This window comes from Myotis brandtii, unplaced genomic scaffold (genome assembly GCF_000412655.1).
Source record: "Myotis brandtii unplaced genomic scaffold, ASM41265v1 scaffold1577, whole genome shotgun sequence".
NCBI classification, from domain to species: Eukaryota; Metazoa; Chordata; class Mammalia; order Chiroptera; family Vespertilionidae; genus Myotis; species Myotis brandtii.
In genome coordinates this window covers 236,044-242,323 of record NW_005355741.1, presented here as the reverse complement: position 1 = coordinate 242,323, position 6,280 = coordinate 236,044, and the positions used below count along the sequence as shown (strand labels likewise).

Here is a 6,280-nt window from a genome sequence, read left to right as displayed (position 1 = left end):
TACCCGAGGATATTTTTCCATTGATCTTTAGGGAGAGTGGAAGAGAAAGGGAAAAACAGAGAGAAACATCGATGTGAAAGAAACACATCGACTGGCTGCCTCCTGCACACGCCCCAACCAGGGCCCAGACCAGAGTGGAGCCTGCAACCAAGATATGTGCCCTTGACTGGAATTGAACCCAGAACCCTTTGATTTACAGGTTGATGCTCTATCCACTGAGCCAACCTGGCTAGGGCCCAACATCCATTTCTTATGATTGAATAAAAACACAGGAATCACAGCCTAGATTTGCATATTACACTACAATTTACACAATGTGTTCCCTTGCAACATTTCCCATGATCCTTACTTGTCTCTGGTTCTGGTTGTCAATGGGAACAGGAACCGTTTGTTGTCTGTCCTGTGCCAGTGGTGGTGACTCCAGCAACGACGCTCCTTTGTGGGGCAGAAATATTCCTCATGCTGCCTGACGACCTGTCAGGAGTATCTTCTTATGAAGCAGATGCTGCAAACCAGTATTTTCATGTATACTAACTGGTAGCAAAGTGAAATGCAAGTGCGCGCCATAGCAATTCATTCCGTTTCCCTGAACTTAATCATGACACTGCATTCCTGACCCCAGGAGTTTTAGATAATTCTATTGAAGAAGGTGAAGAATAGGCAGGGGGAAAAAGAACTATGGGGTTTTTAGAATCAGTTATTGTCCGAGTGAAAGGTTTGAAAAAGAATGCATTTATTAGAAGTATTGGGGGTCGGGAGGGGGGATGTTTTTCACACCTGTTTTCACACCTCTGAGGTGATAAGTCCAGCCCTTACCAAGTAGAATGGCAAGTTTCACACTGAACCCACCCAAGTATATTCCTACAGTCTCCGAACTGATTTATTCTACGAGAAAGGCAATGAGACCTCTCGCACCAACCAGTGGCCGAGAGAGGTCTCTGCCATCTTTGCCCTCCCATCTTCCAGATGTGGATGCCATCTTCTGCATCTCATATATGAATCTCCAGGGCGATGTACCAGGTCTCTCATGACATTGGTTCTAGATCTACAATCTTCTTCTTTGTCTTCTTTTTTTGAATTGATTTTAGAGAGGGAGGAAGGAAGGGAGAGGGAAAACATTGATGTGGGAGAGACACATCCATCGATTGTGTCCTACACACAGCCTGACCGAAATTGAACCTGTAACCTCGGTAAGTGCCCTGACTGGGAATCAAACCTGTGGCCCATGGGGGAAAATGCTCCAACCAACTGAGCCACAACTAGCCAGGGCTCTCCTATTCTTAATCTTAATACTCTGAGAAGTAGACATCCGAGTTGGCAGTTTTACCAACACACAGTTTCTATGTCTTAGATGTTATGTCTATCCTACCTTAGTCACTCACTGACATAGAATTTATTTTTCATAATCTCTCATCTCTCAAAATGGCCTATCTGATTACAGTTTAGCATCACATAATATTATAACTGGCATAACCTCAGAGATTACATATGGCAATGCCTAATAACCAACTAACAGAACTCTTGATTTACAAACCCCAAACCTGATCACCATTTTTCTTCAGCTCAGTAAATGCCAACTTCATCTATGTAGGAGTTGGAAATGACTTATCCTTGATTCCTTATTACCTTTACCACCCTATGTCTAATCCATCAGTAAAAGTTATTTATTTGCTATCCTGAATATATTCTTTCCCAAAAGCCACCATCACCTCTTGCCTTGATATGCTAAGAGCCTGTAAGTTATCCCCTTGCTACATATTCTCTCACACTTCCCTGTGTTATTGTCTACATGTTATTTTCTGAGATTTTATTGATTTACTTCCTTTGAGATTTTCTGGCTCTGCTACTTACTACTGGGATGTGAAAGTTCCAGGAGAGTGCAGGGTATAGAGTACACTGTAGCACATATAATTGTGCCTACAACATTGCAGGCTCTCTCAATGAATATTTGTTAAATAAATTAATCTCCTCCTACACAGACTGGAAATATGAGTCACAATGAAGTTAAGTGAATTTCTTAGGCTCACAAAATTAGTTAGTAAATCTACAACTACAAGTTAGGTCTCTTGAATCTCAATCTAAATCATTTGTTGTTGTACCACATTGTGGTTAGTATTGTTACTACCATGTGAAACTGTATTATATTGACTTAAGGAATCCAGTACTCATAGGTCCTGGCTTATACTGTGAGGCTGACTGGGAAGTGAGTGAAACTAATTAGAAGATCAGTAACTAAGTGGGTGGCTAATGTCCAACACAGACCTGTTGTGCCAAATTCTACTCTTCAACAAAGTTATAGCATCCCATCTGGTGCAGGTAATTAGCCTTAAAAACTCCTGCACACTTGAACCTTCTGATGATCATTCAATACCACTTTAGTTGTGATGTCACCTTCTAATATAGAAGCATTTAATTTTCATGCTTGTCTCTGAGAAGTAAGTACAGTTCCACCTTCCAAGGCATATTTTTCCTTCTTTACTTATGTTTTAATTCAAATTTTCTAGCTTCTTCTGAGACCCTGTTTATTCAAACAACTGCAGCTCTTTCTTACACCCCTAGCTTTTTCCTCTTCACTGCCTTCATTTGCATGCTTGACCTTTAGAGTGTGTAGACCTCCGATTGAACAAGGCCACCTCATTGACTAGCTGTTTGACAATGGACAAATTACTTACTTTCTCTGAACCTTGATTTTCTCACCCATAAAATGGAGATAAGGAAGGACAATTGTGCCAATTAAATTTAAAAAAAAAAGAAAAACATATGTAAAGAACTCCCTGACAGAGTATGCACTTAATGGTAGCTATAAATATTATTATAATCAGATTTCCTTTAACTAAGAAACATTAACATAAATGCAAACATCACCCCAAATTTTCTCAGCTCTCCTATCCCTAAATAACCCTCATTTGTTCATCATTTATATTCATGGGCAAAATTCTTTAAAAATATGCTCTATATTTATTGCCTTCCTTTTTCTCATAATACTGTTGTATCTGAACAGACTGGGAAGCGTGTGCTTTCTAGTGTCAAATGTTACACTCTTGATTTCTCTATGCAAACCATGGTTATTATTAGAGTTGTTCTATTTCTAATGTATCTGTGTTCTTTCATCGCACCATGAGTGCCAGTCCTTCAGGAGAATGAGCCAATGAGCCAAAGTTCACGAAACTAGCTATAGCCCCAGAGAACTGGGATTGTCTCCCAAATGTCCCATAGTCATTCATATCATGGGAAGAGCTATGGAGGTGAGGTGAGGCAGTGGGTAAACTTACTGGGAGGGGGGTTAGTAGACAGAGTTCTAGTCAATGTCAACATCATTTAGATTAAAGGGGGGTGTGCAATTATTTGAGGGAGACTGAAATAGAAATTCAGACAGAGCTTAATTACTAATAAAGGAAATATATCTCATGAAGAGATACTTCCCAGGGTGACGTGCCAATTTATAAAGGTAAGCATGCTACTGGAAGGTGAATCTGAAGGAGGGACTTCATAGGAAGTTAGTGGACAATAGTGACCCAGCACCATAGCAAAACAATGGTTAGGAAAAGTGAGAAGTAAGATTTCCCCTCATCGCTGCCAGGAAACCTGGTCATAGATTGGGTAGATCTCTCCATGGAAAGAGACTTCATCCAAGGACCCTGAGCAACACTGGGCAGCTGGCTCAGTGGGGTGGTAGGTAGCAATAACTTATTAGGTTTGCTTAGTTTCTTTTCATTAAGAGAGCAAAGCAACCATACTTCTTGCAAGTGTGTTTTCCAAGTATGTGCTGGGGGGGCTCAAAACCAAAGATATAAAGAGTTTCTAGAAATTCACTTGGGTTCTCAGTGCCACAGGTATCTCTGGATAAAAGGAAGCTACCCCAAAATTGAACTCAAGCAGCATCATAGGCTGTGCTCCAATCTACCGCTCTACCCCCAAATGCTTCATAGTTGCCTTGGTCAAGCACAAACCATCAGCCCCATGATTACGCAAATCATACTTAGTGAATGAAATACCTACCACATCTTTTCTTCTAACAACTAAAATTGTTTTGACATAGAGTTTCAGATGTTTTATTTTAGTTGGAATAATACCAAAAGCCAGTTCTTGAAGATTAAACTGTGTCGATGTTAATCAGACGGAGGTATATCCTGGTCTCACGTGAAGCACCATGGACATTTTGAGGTCTCTGAGGTGCCTTGTTATGTGGTAGTTTCACTTGCAACTAGGATGAGTTTGCTTGAATAGAGAATCTATCTCCTTTTATTGTTTTGTATTATATTTATCATTCTCTTATCTTCACTATGTGCCAAACAGTTTTCCGTGGAATGATTTATTCTAATAATTAAAAGAAGGCAATATTCTTTTGGTGGATGACTGTTTTGTCTGAGTTATAACATATAATTTGCTTTTTTTCTTTGTACCATTGTTCCAGAAGAGATTCATCTTTAATTAGTTGGAGGTGTACTGTGGCATACCTTGGTCTCCAAGTAAAAGATTTTCCTTTTTCAAAATCAGATGAATTCTGAGTTGACAAGGTAAAAAAATCTGTGGTAAGATTAAAAACGCTAAGATTTTCCATTAAGAAGTTGCTTCTAGGTTGCTACAATTTAGCACTTCAGCTACTGAACACCTATTAAAGAAATGCTTGTTTGCATTATGTTAGATGTAAATTAGGTGACTCACTTTCTCCATCTCTTTCTCTATATTTATTTTTAATTCTATTCTAAAGCAGGAACTAGAACCAAATGAAATTAAAGCCTCCTTTTGGTTTGATTGGTCTAATATTCTTCGATGAGCAGAGTATGACTCACAGCCTGTCCCCTTTTTATTAATAATTAAATTGAGACATTGAAAGATTATATAAACTTATAGTAGCAGATTAAATATCAAGACTGTAGTCCACTGAACAGCACTGCTATGTTTAAAACGGGTATTTCCAATATTGTCCTCAGATAATTTTAATATTTGACATTATAGGATGGATATAGAAAAGTACAGTAATTAAAAACAAACATCATATTTTATTCTAATTTTGTTGGAAAGGGGTTTTCACTTTGGATGGAAAAGAAGGTAAGATCCATAATGTGCCTGTAACATTTATTTTTTGCATTTGCTGCATTGACAAATACTTCTGTTATATGGTGGTGACCAGTTCTTCTTTATTTTAGAAAATGTTTTTGTTTCTCTCTTAACCAAAGTAAAATTAATGTTTGTTATAGAAAATTTAGTAGGTACCAATATATGAAATGAAAAATTTAGAACCCACCCACAATTATACAATAATAACTATTGTTAATATTTTGGTTCACTGAATTACAAACATTTCATCTGTGCATATTATGTTATATGCACATTTTAAAAATATAAATCCTACTGTAATTTATAAAATCTCTTTTTATGCAAGATCATATATTGAATTTATTTTAGTAAATAAATTTAATTTAGTAGATTCTCTATTCACACCACTCTTTACCTTGGCTGCATCATGATTTATTTAGTTAAATCCCTATTGTTGAGCATTTAGTTTGTTTCCAATCTTTTCAAGATTCTAAACATGCTTGACAGAAATGTTTCATGTAGTCAAATATTTGTCTGTACTCTTGATTATTCTGGTAAGACATATCTCTAGAAGTGGAACTGCTTTTAGTTCACATTAGTAGCCTTTTCTTCAGAAAGGTTACACTAATTCACATGTGAATTAGATTGTAGCTAATTACTTTAAAACCTCATAGCTATTCCTCTTGTGGCAACCAAACATACTGACTTGTGTGGTGTGGCAAGTTGGTAATTCAAGGGTCAGAAATAAATGGCTAAATTCTGCAATGCCGTGATTATTTGAGGCATATTAATTTGGCACAATTCTTTTAGCTGTCTGCTTTTGGCTGGTGTTATCTGGATCCATCAGATGTTTTACTATTCTTCTGCAAGAAGCCTCAAATAAATTGAAAAAAGGAGCCTGTCAGTTGCAGTCTAACATGGTATATTAACACTCAATCCAAATCCAGGCAAATGTCATCCATTAATCACAGGCCAATATAACAAGCAAGAATTGTGATATTAACCAGGAAAAGGTTCAAGGATAACTCTGAAGCAGAGCATCTGACCTATTCACCCAGGAGGCTATCATACAAATTAATGTGCTCAACATTAACACTGGCAATGCTCCCAAGGCTCGTCCAGGTTTGCTGCTCAGAGGACATGGGCAGGAAGAAGACCCAGACATAATTTCATCTTTCAATCTTGACATTTCTTTCCAAACTTTGAAAATTTCCTCTGCAAATTTTACTAGATGGAGGGT

General features: G+C 37.7%; 1 long non-coding RNA gene across 5 annotated transcripts in view; it reads left to right on the top strand.

Moving 5' to 3' along the window:
* LOC106725372 overlaps nucleotides 1-69 on the top strand; it is a 15,415-nt gene extending 15,346 nt beyond the window's left edge. For all 5 annotated transcript variants that reach the window (XR_001361251.1, XR_001361253.1, XR_001361254.1 and 2 more), the window contains one exon: nucleotides 32-69. This is a non-coding gene — a long non-coding RNA (uncharacterized LOC106725372). The remainder of the gene's footprint in view (nucleotides 1-31) is intronic.
* Nucleotides 70-6,280: the final 6,211 nt, after the last annotated feature.